Source organism: Ascidia mentula, chromosome 2, assembly GCF_947561715.1.
Source record: "Ascidia mentula chromosome 2, kaAscMent1.1, whole genome shotgun sequence".
NCBI lineage: Eukaryota > Metazoa > Chordata > Ascidiacea > Phlebobranchia > Ascidiidae > Ascidia > Ascidia mentula.
In genome coordinates, this window is record NC_138567.1 from 18,907,363 (window position 1) to 18,928,570 (window position 21,208).

General features: G+C 37.4%; 3 pseudogenes; 2 read left to right on the forward strand and 1 right to left on the reverse strand.

The window, feature by feature from the left end:
* Positions 1-4,180: 4,180 nt before the first annotated feature.
* On the reverse strand, positions 4,181-5,142 carry LOC145890318 (uncharacterized; annotated as a pseudogene).
* Positions 5,143-7,479: 2,337 nt separating this feature from the next.
* On the forward strand, positions 7,480-8,374 carry LOC145890319 (uncharacterized; annotated as a pseudogene).
* A 1,022-nt stretch (positions 8,375-9,396) lies between these two features.
* Positions 9,397-10,109, forward strand: LOC145888981 (uncharacterized; annotated as a pseudogene).
* The last annotated feature ends 11,099 nt before the right edge of the window (positions 10,110-21,208 follow it).

A 21,208-nucleotide genomic window follows, 5' to 3' on the forward strand; every position in this document is an offset into this window, starting at 1 on the left:
GGTTATATCTTTGCCACCAGATATAATGCATGATTGTTTGGAGGGTGTTGTTCCATTGTTGTTACATACAGTCATTAAACATTTGCACACTACAGGTATACTACCCTAGCAATCATTTAAATGCCAGAATCCGTGCATTTTCATTTGGAAAATCGGACATATCCAATAAGCGTCGTTGTTTACCTCTCAATGTTATATCGTCAAATGGAAAACTTCTTTTAAATGCAAGTGAAAGTTGGTGCTTCTTCCGCCTCTTTCCTTTTTTTGTTGCAGATGTAATATCTAACGATGATGCCTTTTGGAAATTGTATGTTTTATTAGCTGAATGTCTAGATATAATTTTTGCTCCAATTGTTGCAAGGGAATGGGCATTTTATCTTGGTGTTATAGTACCAGAGTTTTCTTCGTCATGTCTTTCTTTGGCTAATGAAGTTGTGAAGCCTAAATTACACTATATGCTTCACTATGCAAACCAAATCATTTTTGTGGACCACTACGCCACAGGTGGTGCATGCGGTTCGAATCATTCCATGCTAAATTGAAGAATGTTGCCACAAAGTCCAAAAATTTTAAAAACATTTGTAAGACTGTGGCCGAACGTATTCAGAACCAAAAATGTTGGGAGCAATCGAATCTTTCACTTTGTGAAATTCCGCAAAGATTTGGAGAGAAAGATATTTCTGTTGATGATCTGCCATCTGTTGTAATTCAATTTTTAAATTGTGAATTTGGAGAACTTGAAATGAGCTCAATATGCACATTAAATAAACTGAAGTTTGAATTTCGTGAATACAAAGAGAATGATGTATTCATCTTAGATGTGCTTGATGAAATTCCTGTTTTGGACATTTACTTGATTAAAGAAAAAACCTAGATACCATGGGTTTTAATTCTCATTTACATTGTTATGAAGTAAAGCATACATGCAGTTCATTGTTTTTTAGACGTGGGGTTGAGCTTCATAAAGCTTTGGATTTGTATATCTACAAAGAAAAGTACTATATTCTTAAAGCCTCACAATGTCATTTTTTTAATATTATGGATTACAACTTTGACATGTTTTATGCATAACAGTTTTAAAGTAAACTGTTGTTTGTTTTTAAATTTTAAACAGCTAAAATGGCATTTATTTATCATGTTACATATAACAATTCGAAAAAGATTGTTTCATGTGGAATGAAGAGTGAACTGTATGATGAAGTGTCAAATGCATATGGAATTGCGGGAGCATTGAAATTTCAGTCATATAATGATGAATTTAAAGATTTGGAAAATATCCCACAAAAAGCGAGGTTACTTGCTAAATTGGATTGTGATGGTACAACCTTTTTCATTTATGTTATTACTCTTTAATTTCTTATATTATATTTTATTTAGATACACCAGAGTGCCTAAACACTAGCAGGGAAAGTTCAAGCTCGAGTACATGCGAAGCAAGCAATTGGTTTTCTGAATACAAACTCCCAGATATTCCTGTAAACGTTATAATGGAGTTTAAAGAATCCACACGTCGAAAACGAATTCAAATAATTTTTGACTCGCTGGCAGCCAACAATTTGTATGACAGACTATTTTGTGCAAAACACAACATTCACATGTATATTTTTTACTTTTAGGTATCTGTCACGTTCCGTTTTCACGGTTACGCAAAAGATAGGTCTGACTATTGGAATTCCTTAACAGCAACGCACTCGTACCCTGATCAGCAATAAACCTTTTCCTACACCTTTATTGTCTTATTCAATTAGAATCAACACACAAAATACGATTACTTACAGACGTAGTAACACGGTTATAAATTTAACCAATACACTGAACTACACATACGCTAAATGCTTTTACGTGTAAACTTTTACCAGCGCGAGTTTGTACTAAAATGAATTGTTTTAGAAAACAGTGCTACTTATATCGTTTGGGTAACAATGCCTGGGTTTTTTTTCCCAGCAGTATCAACAATGGTGGCTGCAGCAAGTAACGGGCGACGCGATAAAACTGGCACATTCGGGACGAAAACAAAAGAAATGAGGGTGCGAAGCGGCCGTTTGAAACAAAAGATTTGATGCGCACAGTAAATGTAGGCCATAGACTATCGCATTAGGTCGATCTATAACACATTTGTGACAGTATCCATCACCCTTGGAGTACAGAAACGCATGCCTTGAATTAATAAAAAAATACCCATTTCTAGCAGATAAGAAAACTTTGCTTTTATTCCAGAGTACGTGGGTACAAAGCCTGCGCACCAGGTTTAGGGATATGAGAAGACCACTTCACGATGTGGCTACTGTTGCGATGAAAAAGAAAAGGTATGGGTTCACTAAAAAACCCAAACTACTAGAGTGAAAGTAGCAATAGTAACATTGCAACTGTCGCTTCCAGTGGGAATCGAGTCAAGGTTAATAATTGATATATTATATTGCTATTGCCCTAGTTGCTAATTTCACAAATTGTTTTTAAGATTCCCCGAGATGTTTGTGTGGAAGATATTAAATTGATGCAAATCGAATGTAAAAAAAACAGTCCGAATCTATTATTAGTTGACGACAGAATGAACAGAACATTTATGGACAGGAGAGACAAATAGACCAACTGTATGACAGTATGTGAATTAATTGATGTATACCCAGCTTTGAAAATTCCAACCATTGTAAGTACTTTCTGTACTTGTTCACTCTCAGTTTAGAAATGTATTTGTGTACTGTATATGTATACATGTAGCAATGCATTTATCAGATGAGCATAACTATAGGTAGTCAGTCTAAAAAATGTTACAGATGATAGGTGAAGCCAACAGAGTTTTGAATGAAGGAAAGATAATTTGAAACTTTTTTAAAAGAATTCAAGGAAAAGGAGAAGAAACTACAGGCAATTATAAGACCAACATTGGCACCAGTCAACATTCAGCAGTGTATTGCAAAAGCCGGATTTATTTTAAATGGTATGACAATAATTTAATCAAGGTACAGTTACACACATTTCTTAGATTTGCAAGAGAACAATTAGAAATTGATTGGATAGGTTTGTGGGAAAAATAAAAAAAATATTTAAATTTTAAGAATTTCAATTTAGGTCTGATGCTGGAGGTATTGCTGTATGTTCCAACAATCTTTAGGGATAGTTATCAGGATTTTTTTACAACCACTGTAAGTAAGCTGAAAAAAATTTAGCATTTGTGTGTGTAAGCATGTAAAAAACGTATTTTGGCTGGTTATTTTCAACTTACACCTAAAAATTTCACAATTTTTTGTAGGAGGGAAATCCAAAATCACCTTATCCTGTAATTTCTGCCTTTGATGTTGAGAAAATACAAGTGTACGGATGTATTTGTGTGTGCTTGGATTTGGTTCAAGCATTTGTGTGTATGATTTCATGTTATTGGGTCTTTGATGTTTCTTTTCCAAATTCATGCAAAAGATCACTTGAATTGATTTGTCGTGTGCTTAAACTTCAAAATAGCAGTTGTATCTCTGTACAAAGAGTACTAAACAAACTGTAATTCACACTTAAATTGAACTATGTGAGCAGCTTTGTATTGGTGTGTATTTTCGTTCTTCTATGCGACTTCTTTTCATTACTGTCTTCACAAATGCATTGGAGTACTGAAATTATTTGCAATTTTACAATGTTCATGTATGTTTACATATCTTTAGATGTAAAATAAACAGCTGGAGACTAAGCAATGAAACTACTTGTGTAGGATGGTGAAAACAAACTAAAATCGTGTGACATGACCAACTTTAGGGTGTAATAATGTGGGGTGGTATGAAACACCCCATTCCTTGAGGGTGGAATGTGATAATTTTGGGACCACGCATGTAGGTGGAAAGTCATACACGTTTGCATTTACAGTGTAGTGTTCTACGTAAGATCCATGGAAAGAGAAATTTCTATTCCACTGGCATGGTACCCAACCAAATCCACAAGTGCTTCAATCTTAGCTTTGTAATGTGAATATTCACGCTGTGGTATGTGATGGTCATGCCACAAATCGAAAACTTACGGGCGTATGCGCACACAGCGTCTGGGCCGCACACCTGCAAGGCACACACACATATCACCTCAAACAATTCCTCACAAAAAAACAACTTCATGTAGTTTTGTTTTATCATTTTTAAATTTTATTAAAAAGAACTGAAGAGCATTGAAAGAAATACTGAACATTGAAAGAAAGTAAATTAGTCTAACTGGACTGTTGTGCAACATTAAACTCCATGGCACAATCCACAAGCTCTGCAGGTTTTTCTCTTAATTGTGCCACCACAAATTTACCGAAGTGGTCTAGTCGATCTAATTTCCTTTCCTGGAGTTCTGCAAGATGACTTAAGCTTTGCCTTAAATAATTTAGCATCTCTGTCTGCAAAACAGAAACATTACTGATTTTAGTTTTTATTCATAATATCACGAACTAAAGCATAGGCTTGAGCATACCTGTACTTTCTGTTTGTCTGTTTTTTTTCTTTTGCAACTTGGTTCTTCTGGTTGAGTTGCATTTGCAGGCATGTCTGCAGTAGCAGCATCAGAAGAAAATGAATTATCTTCTCTGGTACTTTCAATGCTGGAATCCTCTTTAAATATTATGAACCAAAAATATATCTTCTTTCATGGTAATGAGCAAAAGTGCTGCAATAATGAAAGACACACTTGAACATTATAAACATTTCACATACCAGGGTTGTCGAAAAAGACTTGGGAGAACTACTGTCATCAGCAAAGTTGTCTACAGATCTACATAAACAGGAAGAACAATAAATCCTTTTTATTACTACATACCATCCACATACCCTCTATGCTTGATATAACTATCCAAAAATGATAGTTGGTTGTAATATGGCCATCTCTCTGGTGGAAGGGTACCAGACCCACTTGGAGCTCCAGTGTTTTTTTTGTGTTTTTTACCATATGCTGTTCGCAGCGTACGCCAACGCTTTTGACACTGGTCAACTGAAAGTAAAAATCAATTTAGTAATTATTTTTGTTATGAGATGCAAACTTACCAGTAGAGTTTAATTCCTGGGCAATGTTTCTCCATGTAGAATCTGTTTTGCCTCTAATTTTGTGGTCTGGATGACATGGGTTGAAAATTAGGTTAGCTTGAGACACAAGGTCAATAAGCTTCATATTAAAACTTTGTTCAATATCCATTGTACTGCACTACTTCCTAGAATAACTTGATGTGAAAAGAAATAGAAACTGTCAAATCATAAATTGATGGTTAAGGCACTGCAATTTAGCAAAAACTGGCAGCTTGAATTAAGGAAAGAAGTAAATACAAACAAACAAAAATTGTTCATTAACCATGCATAAACTTTATCTACTCCACTGCCATGAAACTGCTCCATCTTTCAAAAAATATTTTTTTAACCGATCCCTGTAAAAACCTGCATTTCTGGAATAAAAGTTCGAGCCAATATGTCCAAGTGAATCCATATTGACAGTTGAAGGAATAGTTTGTCTCCAGTTACCATTCACTGTATTGCCATTTCCATCAAATTGTAGGAAGAACCACACAGGCCTGTACAATACACTGTGCCATTTCTGGATCACAATTCAGCATTTTATAGAATACTTGCCATCTCACGGCAAGTATACCAAAAGCATTCTCTACAACTCTTCTTCTACGACTCAGTCGGTAATTAAAAATTTGTTTGTCCTCACTGAGATGCCGTCCTGGATACGGCTTAATGATTCCAATCTTCAATGGAAAAGCATCATCAGCAGCCAAATAGTAGGGAACATTAATGTTAGATCCTGGCAAGCTTTTAGGAATACATAAAGAACCTTCATCAATTTTTTTCCAACTCTGGAATTACTGAAGATACCACCATCACTATGTCGACCTGAGTCACCAATATCCACAAGAACAAAACGATAATGGGCATCACAAATTGCTAAAAGCACAATGGAGAAAAAACCCTTATAATTAAAAAATTCAGTACCACTATTAGGTGGAGCCTTAATTCTAATGTGTTTTCCGTCGATTGCTCCAATGCAGTTTGAGCATTGCCAAAACTTATGAAAATCTTCAGCAATTTGCAACCAATCTTCTGCAGTAGGAGGGCGCAAAACTATTGGAACCAAACATTCCCATAGCGCCGAACAGCACTCCCTGATAATCTTGCCTACTGTAGTGTGACCCACTCTAAATGAAAAACCTATATGTAGCTGAGATGCACCTGTTGCAAGGTATCGTAAGGTCAAAATCAGGCGACGCTGTGGTGAAATTGCTTTTCTCCAAGGAGTGTCCATTTTTCTTATTTTGGGCTAAATAGTCTTCAGTAATGTATAGAATTTCTCTTTACTCATTCTAAAATATTGGTGACATTTGTCTAGGTCTCCACCTCCAAGAAGTTGCTCAGCCACAATAAATTCTGATTTGCTGTCTCTTTCTTTTAGCATTCCATGCACCCAAATATTTCTAAACATTAAAATGATAGCTTTATAAATACTTAAATAAGATATATATAGGTTACTCTCACTTAATCACTACCTTTCACTCCCAGATAAACTTTCATACAGAACATATGCTTCAATTGTGGAATGTAGATTAAGCAAGGTTTCAAAGCAAACGTCATCCATTGCAGCACACTTGTTACAAACTTCAATCTTTTTAAGTATAGGGCTACAATAATTTAATACCTACTACTGGGTGCATGGAAAATGAGCTGTAATATATAGCTAGCCCAGGCAGAAAAAAGGTCATTTTAATTTGGTCAGCATAGCAGTATCCCGCTGCTGTAACGTCCACATGGGAGCTTTGTTGCTTTCAAGGCACCATTTTCTCACGCACAAAACCCAGTCATTTGTCATAACTGTCACATCAAACGAAACTGTGACCAAAAATGTCATTTTATATCAAATTTTTTAACTTCGAGCCGTTCGCGGCTGTGCGGCAAAGTAGAAAATTTTCTTTTTTTTTCTACTTTGTCGCAGACGCCGCAAGACCAAGTCCTCGCAGCCGCACATCGTCGCACAGACGCGCGACCGTCGCAGTGTGCATCAACCGCCGTAAGTTCGGCCGCAAGCCGCGCCGTGATTCACACCAGACGCGGTTAACGGCTGGCGACGCGGTTTCGAAGCGGCGGGGGATTCACACCAGCCGGCGTCATGCCGTGACGGCGTGATTTTCTCGCTCGAAGCGTCTGACGGCGGAGTTAAAACTTTTCCGTCAGACGCTTTGTTTGCTAGTAGGTCTGCTGGCTGCAGAAACTTATTTTTGTGGGTTATTTGACTTATTTTAGACAATTTTAGCTAGTTTTGTTTGTAAATTGATTGTTTTATGGTAAGTTGTCGTAAATTTTCTGGTTAAAGTTAATGGTTTTGACACTTGTTTTGTTATTTCATCATTATTTAGTCAAATGAATATGCTGATTACCAATTAAATTTTATAAATTAAATTGTAATTAATATTTGGTGGAGAAATTTTGTTTGCAGTTTGTTTGTTTAAAAGTTTAATAATGGAATTCAATAAAATGCTAATACAAATCTGGAAGCAAACTATATAAAGACCAGAAGCGAAAAGAAAATGTTTGGAAAAACATTAGTGAGTGCACTGGACAGTCAGGTAGGATAAATGTACTGTTGTTGTCTGGACCAGCAACTAATTATAATTGTTGATTCAGTGGAGAATTGCATGAAACGATGGAAAAGCTTAAGAGACCGTTTTGCAAAAGAAAAGCGAAAAATTGAAAATGCACGGAAGAGTGGGGCTGCTGCTGAAAACCTGCAAATATGGGAGCATTATGAAGCATTAAAATTTTTGCAGGATCATTTGAGGCATAAAATGTGAGTGACTTTGGTATGGACTAAATATAAATATATTGCACTTCTAACAAGTATGGTTTGTTGCAGGACTGTTGGAAACTTTTCCCGACCATCAACACCTGTGGTTGATTTTACACAAGATGAACCTGTTCCAGAACAAGGTATTTATATATATTTATTTGTGTTTTTATTATTTTAAACAAACATACAAATGATGTTTGCAGAGGAGATAACCCTTGAGGAGGTGGAGGTGGAAGAAGATATAGCTACCCCACCAAGTACATCTCTGCCATCAACTTCAAGGCAGGGAATGAAACGGAAACGCAATGATCGATTGGATTTTCAGGTTAGTGTTTTTAGGTTGAAATGTAATTTATGCCACTCATATATTTCATACTGCTTCAGGAAAGCATTTGCAGCATGCTTCGCCAAAATAGTGAAAGCATTTCAAAATTAACATCATCCAACATCGGACAAGATGATGAATTTACAGGCTTTGGCAATTTTGTTGCTTGCAGCTTAAGAGGCCTGCCAAAAAAAGGCATACGAGGCCATGTCTGCAATTACAGAGCATCTGTCATCACTAAGAGCTAATTTAATTGACAATGCATAATGTGTTTTTTACTGTTTATTCCTCAATGGTTCTTTCTTTTCTACTTTTCTATTCCAGCAATTTTAAATTGTCATGCAGCATGTGTTACCTCACTGTATTCTCTGTTCACTTCTAAACATGAAACCAGATCAAAGAAATTGTGTGATTTATTGAGTGTGAAAAAGAAAATATACACCAAACAAGATACTGCACTGAATAGAAAAAAACAACTGAAAACAATTATGAACGATTTACAACAGCATTCTGCCAAGGCAGTGCACCATTCTCTGAAATGAAATAATCTTTGTAATGGTCTCGTACTGCAGCAGCACCTCTGGTATACATATTTGTACCCATGCGACCAATAGATTGAAAGTTTGAGTAACTCTGCATTTCAGATCTCCATTCTCCCATAATTACATTACCCATTCTGTCTTCTCGGCCAACAAACGAAGCAGTGCAATAAAACTTTTCATTTCGCACACATTGCCTATTTTTGATCTGCAAAAAATTATGTAAACAGCATGCAGCTTTTGTTATAGCAACAACTCTGTTTGGCTCAGCAATAATGGGCCTTCGAAACATTCGCCAACGAGTGGCCAAAATCCCCAATGTATTTTCAATAACTCTTCTAGCACGAGAAAGTCTGTAATTAAAAATGTTCTTGTCAACAGGTAAATGTTTTCCGGGATAGGGTCTCATTAAGTTAGACCGCAATGGAAAGGCAGCATCACCAACAATACAATATGGTACAAATATATTGGTGTTTGGCAAGCATGCATGACTGGGAATATTTAATTCTCCATCCATAAACTTTTTACCAAGTTCAGAATTGGCAAACACCCCACCATCACTGTGTCTTCCTGAGTCACCAATATCTATCATTGTAAAGCAATACTGTGCATCACATACTGCAAGCAAAACAAATGCTATGTGTGCCTTTGTAGTTGTAATATTCGGAACCGGCATTTCCAGGTGGAATTTTATTTGCTGTGTTTATTCTTTGTGTAAACTTTAGTTTTTCAAAACAGTAGAAATTGATTACGGATACAAAAAGCAGTAAAACTGTGAAAAAGCGATCTCCAATCAGTGGTGTTAATCGCACAGTTGATCAGGTGGAACATAAGTGGTGGGATTTAAAAAGTGTTGCAAAAAAATCAGTGTCGGAATGGAAAAAGGAATCAGCTAAAACGGGTGGTGGTGTCAACAAAGCTACACCACCTTCGGATGTGCATTATCAAATCATAAACATAATTGGACAACAAGCAGTGTATGGAATTAAAGGTGCATCATCACTTGAAAGCAATGACAGTTAAGTAACCTTTGTTCTGTTACAGATGGCTTTTGCACTTGTGATGCCTGTTTTGTTTTGTTTTTTTTTGTAGAAAGTGTTTCCCAGTTTGCCAGTACTAGCCAAGCACCTAAAGATGTTGAAGAACCGGTTGCATTCACATGTTCAATTATGGATGACAGCCTTTTTGAAATAATTGAAGAACCAGTGAGCCCTGCATCATCACACTCCGAAGCACCATTACAACACTAAGCAAAGCGCCGCCGTCGTGATCCAGAAAAGGACATAGTTGACATACAAAAAGAAATTTATGTCCAAATATCAAACATAGCTATAATTCAACAGCAACAGTTGGAACAAATGATAATTGCAAATGATTTACAGCGACAAAAGTTGCAATTGTCTGAAACCAGTAAAGTTGAACTAACCTGCAGTCAATCATTCACAGTTGATGATTGGAACTAATTTGCATTTTCAACAATATGCTTCTTTCTGCATGAGTTTTTCAATTTTCTTTTATTCATTGCTGGTTTTAAAGGTCCAAATCTGTGCAAGTCTGTCAGGGTTTTATTCATACTTGTTCACTGTTTTTCATTACCCTACTTCATTAGTTTCAAATTCTTCACTGTTCTTTTCACCTACCTTATGACTTTGATATTCGTTCAGTATTCTGTTGCCTACTTTTTCAAGTTCATTTCTGTGTTGCTGTGCAGCCACTTTTTTCAATAAACAAACGCAAAAACATTTCACAAACATCACTTTATTGGAATGTAGAAACAATGGAATCTCTCACAGTACTACCTTGTAAGTCATGAATTTCATTTGTTGTGGTGGTGTCAAGTAGTGAATCTATGTCAGCATTTGCTGGCAGTGGTTGAGGCAATGGCACATTGTGAAGGCGACAAATATTGTGCAGAATGAGACAACACATTGTAATTTTATAAACTTGTAGAGGTGAATAACATAACCTTCCTCCTGTGTGATCAATAACTCTCCATCTCTGTTTTAAAACACCAAATGCCCTAAACAACAAAGCTTTATTATCATTTATGTTAATGTTATGAGATGCAAGACAAGTGTAACTTACTTCTCTATAGTTGACCGTGTTTGTTTGTGAGCCTTATTATACTTCTGTTGTGAAGGGGTACTTGGATGGCTAAGAGGTGTCATTAACCAAGGTTTTAATGGATAACCACTGTCACCCAGCAAAATGTCATCGTGATATTTTCCACTCTCAAACTCCTGGTACACATTTGATTGTCGAAGAATGAATGAATCATGACATGAGCCAGGCCACTTGCATACCACATCCAGAAATACCATATTGTCGTCACATATAGCCTGTAAACAGAATTTGAAGTCAAAACCAAATTATCTCAAGGGAAAAGTATGCAACTTGCCTGCACATTGATGGAATGGTAACCCTTTCTGTTGACAAAGAGATGTTCTTCCTCGCTTGGTGCAATTAGGGGAATATGTGTTCCATCAATGGCCCCTATGACGCCAGGAAACCGTGCAATTGAGTAAAATTGTTGCTTTATCATTGTTGCAGACACCCTGTTTGGCATGTGGATGAATTGATGTCGTTTTGAAATCAAACTATCCATAAATCGACTTAGCACTACACTGACAGTTGGTTGTGAAACATTAATATTGTCCTTGGCTGAATTTTGAAAGCTTCCCGATGCCAAAAGTTTAAATGATATCAAAACTTGTTCTTCCACTGTAAGACATCTTTTGCAGGCACTCTTTGGTTTTAAATCTTGGTGCAAGTGGTTGCACAATTCCATTATCACAGCTTTGGGCATTCGATATTCTGAAATTAATTCTAAATCTGACATTTCCAGGGGATTTTGTCTTACCTTTTTTCGTTTATATGAGCGTTTAGCGGCAAAATAGACAGCCATTATTAATTGCCGACGCAGCTGTGCGGCTTTGTCCGGAATATTTGGGCGTTAGCGAGTGGTCTCAGCTCCTCGCTACTTAGCGAGGTCCGGTTAGCGAGACGGGGGTTCGTAATACCAAATCTCGACTTAACGAGGTCGAGCTCGCTAAACTTAGCGAGATGTGTTCGTAATGCCGCCCCTGGGGTTTTGGCTTATTCCAACAGGCCTATAGGACATATTTTCAGCACTTTTAAATTTGCTGTATAAGTGCGCTTCATAATAGAATAAATGTACGACATGGACTTATATTTAGCGACTTTTCCGTTTTTGTATCTGTTGATGTCGGCCATTGCGTGTGCAAAACGCAAAGTTTCAATGGTTGGCAGCGTGGTGGCACCTGTTCCGGTTTTACCATACGTTGTTGCACCCAGTGCTGCCACGGGAATGTCCATTCATAGGGGGAAATAGTTGAGAGGATACTGGGTAGACCAAACTGACGAACAGCGTGTTGCCACTTCCAGAAGGTGCATTAAAACGTTTTGGAGTCCAGTGCTCGTGCAGCACTGCATCCCGTTTTTCGTGCAGTTTGCCCCGCTTCTGTTTTGTACAGCCATCGATCATATTAAAGCGACGCAGAATAGTCACAAATGATTGATAATATTTTGCACATGTAAGCCTGCTTTGTGCGTGCATGAGATGAAAGTCTTGAAGGGATATAAAATGGGCCATATTGCTGTTTCTATGAATGGTATCTGATAAATAACAAAAAAAAATGTACATTCAAGGAAACGTAGAAGTCTTGAAAAGTACTTACTTTAAAAAGTTTGTAGAAGGGAATTCGTAATTCTGCCAAACCCTGTTCTCTTCGTCTTATAAATTGTGTATATGCACTTGTATCGTGGCTAAGAAGGAGGCCTTCATTAATTTATTTTGTCTGCTTCTGTCTTGAATTAAACGAATCCGTTCTATTACCGACAGAGGCACTAAAATTGCGGCAAACGCACGGTCTTTGTACCTATACCCGTGTTGCAAACGATCTGTTGAGTTGACGTGCAATTGTAACCGAAATTAGTGCAAATCGGTAAACGCCCAGGTTACCCTGCATTCACGGCCTACGCAAAGACTGTTTTGCTTTAAACTACTTTATACACAATTGAACAGCAATTTCAAGATAGCGTAAACAAACATCATTTGAATCAATCAATGTTGGTTGGTTTATCCTTTGGTACCACAGCTCAGTGTTTCTCAAACTTTTTTTCATTTAACAACACCCAACAGAACAGACAAAAAACATTACAAATTTATTTGTTGCTCGTCAATTATTGCGATGGTGAGTTCGAAAAAATATGTACACAAGAAGTCGCCTCATTAGTCATCTTCTCTGCAGGAATTTTGGTTTCCTTCGATATTAAGTAAATCTCCACCAATTTGTGCAAAAATTCTAGATTTAGGTGTTTTTTTTTCAGTCTCCATTGGTGCATTTTCAAATGTGGATTGAATAAACCAATGGCATTCATAAGGGTCTGGGATTCTGTATTGGAGCAAAGCTGGGCATGTCTTCGTAAAGACGAAATATGGGTGTAGCTTTCATCGCAATGTAAACAATTGCAGAGTTTGTTTTGTCAATTTTATAAAGTAACTGTGGTATTCGTTATTGTTTCTTGCTCAAGAACCTTCTTGAACAACATTTATGCCCTACCTTAACCCTTTAAAGCCCACAAATTCAAATTTTTAGCCAAAACAGTTATTTTGTGTGTAAAAACACAAAGCAGTTGAAAAAATGAAATTTGACCCTAGTGACCTCTAGATTTCACATGTTGCACATATGCAACATTGGGCTTTAGTGGGTACGAAAATCGATAATCACTTTCTGTTAAAATTTTTACTTTATTTATCCACAGTGCACATTATTTCAACATTTTAAACTATTATGGCAGTTTCATTTTTAGAACTGATGTCAGAACAAATGAGGTATATTGCAATGATATCTTGACTTGAATTATATTTCCCATATGTTCCAGTGTATACAAAGGAAATTTTATATGAGGTCTTATAACAAACTACCAACAAACACTGTAATGCAGGTCTTTTTGGCAAGTACATATGACAATACAATATAACAACAACACAACATATATAAATTGCAAACCAATCTCTAACTCAACAATAACAGTGGCATGAATTTACAACTAAGTACATATTGTAGGAATGTGTATTGTTTGTTTGTTTGAACTGCGTGTTCAACTGCGATATGCGTTTCCCTGACTCCGGACTCCTCTCTTCGTAACTAACCAAACTTGTGTTAGTTTGTTTTATTCACCAAGACGAAAGATATATGTTCAGAAATACAACTCAGCCCCAGAGTAGAATATACAGACGTTGATTCTACGCTAAAGGCGTACCCAAAATGTAGAATGGGATGGTGAATCTACACGAAGCCCAGCGCAGAGTAGGCGATTCCACAATGTGGAATGAATTGTGACCGCAAGAACAGAGAACTTATACGCACTTGAATTATGCGTCGCGTGAGCTACGATACTATCATTATGCGATCACGATCAATTCTCCCTGGGCAGTTCCGAGAACTGTGGTATTTATCTGGGCAGTACAAAATTGCAAGTCACTCTCCATTACCTAATGGAATATTACGTGAATGTGAACACTACGTCATGCATAAACGTTACACTCGTCTTTCCCCAAAAAGTGTTTTACAGAATAGACAAAGAACAACGATGTAAGAGAGAAAATGAAAAGAAAAATGGTAGTTTAGCTTTGTCAAAGTACATGTCACAAAATAATGGCCAAACAACAAAACCATGCGTAAAATATGTCAATTTCAATCAGCAGTTACGTGCTTCATCAAAACAAAACTAGAGCAAGGATTTTTCCTATTGGGGCTTCAGACATAATAAAGAGTGCTGGGGAGGCATATAAGGGCGACCTTGCTTAATTATGCGCCATGTAGTAGTATATAAGTATCAGGCCCCATGCTGACTTTGTCATGCAGACACGTTAAGGGTTGAATCAACATTTCACATTTAACAGACGTCAATTACGCAATGAAAATATTAACTAACGTTTCGGTGACAAGAAAACTTAACAAAGTTTAAAAACCCTTTTACAGAAAGTGAACATAAGGGGATTAGTATTACGTAACATGGCTTAAAAGAGTAGAAACAAAAGTAATATGCAACATTACCGGGTAATTTTCGACAATGTTCTGACGTTTGTAGCCAAGATTTCTTGAAATATCCTTGATGTTTGCAATGGCAGGTAAAAATTCAGTTCATTGCGTTTAATAATCCATGACCGTTGAATAGCGAAATTGTATAGTCCAACAGCATTCCATAGGTTTGACTGTAAAGTTCTTGAAATGAAATCCACCTTCCCTCGCACAACAGACTTTGTCGTGTTTCTTGCCTGTAGGCATCGGTTCCAACACAGCGTGATGGTCCGCCGGAATTGACAGTGCGATTTCCCGCAGCGACAAGCCAACGCCCGCCGGCAGCCCGGGACAAAACAACGAGACGGAAATTGGGCAGGGGGAAACGAACAATCACGGAAAATATCCAACGTTGTATATGGGGAACGATGAAATCCGTGCGTACGCGAATTGAATCTCCTCTAAGCTCGATTAAAGCGCAGGGCTGAAGTTGACGAATCCTCAGGAAAACACTCGTGAATGGAAAGAACCGACAATGAATCCAAGAGAAATGGCGAATAGGCAACCGATCCAATTAGGAAACAGAGGAACCTTGAAAATCTCAGCAAGATTTGAGAGATTTGCGCGTCAATTTGCAACTGTGCGCAATCCAAGAAACAGCGAAATGAACGCCGAGATTATGGCTCGAATATAGCTTGATAAATAATCAACCAGATGGCAATTTTGATGAAAGATTATAAAAGAATCCTCGTGGCAATTAGATGATGGAAGAATTACGACCAAAAGTACAACTGGTTTGGTACTCACGGTCAAGATTTGTCGTTCGTCTTGGAAGAATATCCTTCACTCTTCTTTGAAGCTTGATGTTCGGGAAACTTCGCAGTCGCGGGTCACCAAAAATGTATAATGGAATCAACAAAGACGAAAGAATAGACAGACGGAGCCCCAGAGTAGAGTAGAGTAGAGTAGACGTTGATTCTACGCTAAAGGCGTACCCAAAATGTAGAATGAAATCAACCGCAGAAGCCACAAATTATATAGGCAAATCAGTTATGCGGCTTGCGTGCGAACCGCGATACCTAATTACGAGAGTTATTTCCTGGTAGCACCATATTGCAAGTCACTCTCCATTACCTAATGGAAAGTTACCCAAATGTGAACATTACATCACAACATAACAATATAATATAACAACAACACAACATATATAAATTGCAAACCAATCTTTAACATAACAGTGGCATAAATTTACAACTGGCCTTATGTATAAAAAAAACGAACAACACAAACATATCCAGAGTATTAATTGCATAATGTAGTTTAAACATGAAACAGCTTGAAGCAATTCCTCTAATTATTTAGGCATAGTCTAACATTACATTTTTCACAAAATGTGTCGCGGCCTCTTGCACCCTTGATAGGCCAATGGCCAAAGCAATTCTTCTGTACATCATTGGAAGCAACAACCCGTTGGCGTTTTGCACGAGGACATTTTAGTACTTTCTCACAGGATGGCCGCCCAACTTTGGAAACATTTAAACTAATAAGAGTGTGACCGACTCTGGACTGGAAATCATGCAATTTCATGACATCCTTTTGTGGAATATGCAAATTAAAACAATCACGGCGGTATTGCCAAATAATATATAAATACCAGCGACGAGACTTCAGATGATAACGACTATGCGAGTCAACTACCCCCATATATCTATTATAATCTTCAATTATGTGTGGTCTACTAACATTAACAAATTCCAGTTTTTTCTTGTCGAATCTACGCACACAGCTCACATCTGGTGTCAAACCAACGAAGGACGACTAGATTGTAATCTTTTTCAATCTTTACATCAAATGATCCCCTTCCCATTTTCTTCCAACAACTGGCAATCGGATAGCCGGCATTTTCTTGTTGTACCAACATAATGAATTCCTTTTTTTGGAAAATTTATCAACAAAGGTGCACTTGTGAAAAGATGTCAGCATAAACTTTGTAATTCTGTTGATGCGGTAGAGTTGAGCATAATCGCACCACAACATCACCAGCTACACCTAACTGACTTTTATTTTTGTTCCCATCAACGCTCCCTTGGTATACTTCGAAATCACAAAGCATACCACTCACAGTTGTACGGCACCAAATTTTGAAGCCCCATGGTGGGGTTTTCCGCGTATGTATTGCTTCATGGGACTGAATCTGTTTAAATTTATGTTTTTTTAGCAAATACAGGTTGATGTTCCTCATAAACAACAGAAGCAGGAGGAGGAAGTGTGTCTGGCATAGATTCATTATCACTGTCACTTTCCTGTAGAATTTCATTCTCACCTTTATTTCCATTAATTACTAACTCTAATGCATCTTGCACAGAGTAATACTTCCTTTGTGAATTTATAAATCTTGCAAATGTGCAACATCACTTTTCGGAATTGTAGGACACCCACCGCTGTTGAAGCATTCATCCGTAAACTAATTATGTTTACTGTAATTTATCTAAACTGCACCACAAACAACGTTTTCCAATCAAAAACACTGAAATACAACTTCAAAGTTTGAAAGTTCATCCGGACAGACGGAAGATACTTTTACACCGGGTCACAAAGTTTTTTCCAAACTTGATCCACATAGAAATCTGTGCGAATGTTAACGCTACGATTTCGTGTGGTATTTAAAGTCAAATTTATAAACAAAAATAACAGGCTGTGGCCCTGTTCACGCCTAATCATTAAAATTCGCACAGATTTCTGTTTTACACATGTTTATATGTGGATCAAGTTTGGAAAAAACTTTGTGACCCGGTGTAGTAGTATTTTCCCGGACAGACAGGGCTTGAAAATCGGGATAATTCCAAAAAGTTTAGTAAACCGCTAGGTGGCAGTATTTTTTTATATGTAAAGGGGCTTTTACTAAATCAGAAAAACCGGGCGGGTGATTGGCAGCATTGGTCAAACGCCCGACCCATATACCAAGAAAAAAACCTGATCGGGTTTCGTGCCCAGGATATCCTGAGTTCAAATCCCGGTGCGGTCAAAAAAAAATCAGAAAAACCAAAAATTAGTACAAACATTTCCCTACATCGAATTATATGTGTATAATATATATAAATATACAGTGTTGCATATATGCAACGCTGGGCGCTAAAGGGTTAACTTTGAAGTAAACTTAGATGTTGCGCTTTGCATTTTTCAGAAACATAACTTCTGCTGCAATAAATACTAACAAACAACATTTTATGCATGTTTATTGCGACTACAATTCAGTGCTTGTATACAGCCATGGGACATTGGTCTCTTAACACTTCTTCTTACAAGCAGTTTTTGGTAATTATTTGCAACTGGTATTGGGAAAAAAAATATCTACAAAAGATAATTTCAAGCAACATGGTCAACCAAAAACATACTTTTATATACCTTTAGGAGGATTTTCTTTGAAAATTCACATAATCAAAATGGATCCTTGCAACACATTATGCTTTTGCAATGCTAGATTTTACCACAAAATACTTCATAACGTTTTGAATGAGCTAACGTTTTAATAATTGTGTACCTCATTCAAACAACGGTATATAATTACTTTGCAGTACAGCCCCTGTTGTTAAAGCTACGCGTACAATATGATAAATTATGACACCGAGCAGAGTTGTTTATTAATTGAAACACACGATTGCGAAATCAAGTGGCGTAAAGACATCTATTCCGCCGACAAAATCGATCTTTATTCTTACTTGATTGATAAGAATCGCCTGCGTAGTCTCTATGGCTGACAGAGACTCAGCAGTTCTGATTTTAAGCCTTCTGAAGGGCTGAACCTTGTTACAATATAATTTCAATATCCAGTCTGTTATTTGGTGGTACCTGCATATGATTTTTGAGACCAGAACCATCACTAGTTGTCTCGCTGCAGCTCCGTCTGGCGTTCCAGTGTTTAAAATCGGGAAACATGCCTGTTGCCCCTACTTGTGAATATATAGTTTCTATCCGAAATCTAGTATCGTCCTGTCGTTAGGGCGCTGTGAGTCGAGTAGAATCGGTTGTATATTTTGTTGTTCTTCGTCTGTGTTTCCGTCGTGGTGGTTTCTTTTTCTGTGTACATATAAAAAAACTGGCAAAAAAATGCTTTACAATGCCCGGGTAACTGTTGGCCTATTCGCTTACGGGTGGTCCGTAATATCATTTCTACGTTAGACTTAAGATTAGAATTATTAAAATGAAAGAACTTGTCGTAGAGATCATGTTGTCTAAACCAGTAGAGGGTCTAGGGCAGAGATGTGCAACCCGCTGTACCTATTTACGTGGTCCGACTAAGTATCCGAGTACTTTTCACTATTAGATCGTGGTATTTTTGACTTTGTATCACGTCACACAGTATTATTTAAATTTAGTCCATTGTGATGACTCCCCCATTGTTGCGACATAGATCTTATTTTATGGGTGCAAGGTGTCGGTCAAGTAGTAATTGCTGCAAGTATTTTGTGTCAACGCAAATCCTTTCATGTGTTAGGAAGAAAACATGACTCCTGGAATGATTCTTATATTTCCATGCATAATTGCACAAGGTATGTAATTTTGTGGTTGCAATTATGGTTTTACATTAGTTGCTTGCCAGAGATCGCAGAGAAAATTCATTTTGCTAAAGTATTGTGCATTACAGGATCCAACATCCTTTAGCATTAAGTCGCTGCAGATCAGCAAATACTGGTGGTGGATATACCAACAGCTGAAGAAGCATTGACAATATGCTTTGCATGCTTGTAAACCTGTGGAACTTCATTCTGAGTTTGGTAAACCCATCATTGCCAGTAAAGGCATTCTACACTTAATTACAACTGTTTTTGTTTGCAGAACTTTTGCGGAGACTTAGACAAATAGAGCGTACATTCTGTTCAACGACATTAAGAACAATATTACTAACCTTTATTATTGTTATTGTTGTTATATTACATCCATTTACACTTTGTTTCTTTCTGCCAACCTATTTCCTGTAAGAATAGACTCACTGTGCATAAGAGCGTTCAAAGAAAGACAAGGAGCAATCTGCTGTCTTTGACCGCATCGACTCACTGAGAGATGAAGTACTGGAGAGCAAGAACTCCACTGACAACACCTTGAAGGAGCTGGTGCTGGAGATGAAAGAGATGCGGAAGAGTCAGGCCTTTCTCCAAGAGAAGTTTGAGGAGATGAAGAAGAAGCTCTCCACAAACGGGGTGATTCACTCCCTCCAATCTGAGAACAGGGAGTTAAAGAAGGCCGTAAAGGAACTCCAGGCAAGCTCTGCTTCAAATGAGCAATCCATCAATGATTTGGAGCAGTATGGCCATCGGCCATGCCTGGGGTTTAAAGACCTTCCCTAATCAGATGAGGAGAGCACCGACGACCTGGTCAGGGACACGCTAATTTCGGTTACACTGTTGCATTTATTTTGTAGTTCAGAAGCAGAAAAATACACAATGAGCAAAAAAGTAAGATGTGGTGCATGGAGTGACGGGGAAACTTTTCTTCGGATTGATTTGATTGTCGAGAAAAATATTATTCAAAAAAAAGATGGGAGAAATCAGCAGTTTTAAGCATTGCTGAAGAATTCGGAGATAGAGGCATCTTTCGACATTTCAAAATATATTTTGTTTTTAAAGTAAGATTGAGTTTAAATTATTGTTTGAAAATTTTTCAAGGAAACCACATCATGCCATGTTGAAGGGCACATCAAAATCAGGAGCTGCAGCTTCCTCTGGACCCTTTTATGAGAAGTTAAATGCTCTACTTTCAGGCCAAAAGTAAGATCAGTTGGAAACAGCATGAAGGCCTACAATAAATATTTGAATGTCAATCCAAACAAAACGAAAATGAAGATGGATTTGTATTTAATACTGATGATTCTGGTTTGCAAGAATGTGGCACAGTAACGATTTGTGTTGGTGGTATACCAATAAGAATGATTATTGACTCAGGTTCAACCTGCAATGTGGTAGATCACATTCTGTGGGATAAACTTGAAAAGACAAAAGATCGTTTGCAAAACAGTTTTATCATTCAAGAAAATTTTAGTGTGAAAGGAATATTTACTGCGACGGTATCACACAAAAGTGGAATGTGTTTGGAAAATGTTGAATTTGTGGTAATCAGTTCGGAAGGCAATCCACTTCTTGGAAAAGATACAACGATAAAACTTGGTGTTTTGCACTTTCCGACGCAAATTAATTCCGTTGGAAAATTTCCTTTGTCACAAACAAGTGAGGAGAGTACCCTACAATTTGCGGAAAAGGGTCATTGAAAAGTGGAAGGTCCAACTCCTTGGGTGTCTCCGGTAATTGTCGTGTCGAAACGTGACAACGACATTCGCTTATGTGTTGATATGAGGAGGGCAAACACTGCTGTTGTAAGAGAACGTTACCCTATACCAACAATTGATGAAATTCTCCAAGATATGAATAAAAGCCAAGTTTTTAGTGAGCTTGATGTAAAATGGACATATCATCAGGTTGAATTGACCCCAGAGTCACGTGACATTACAACGTTTGTTACAC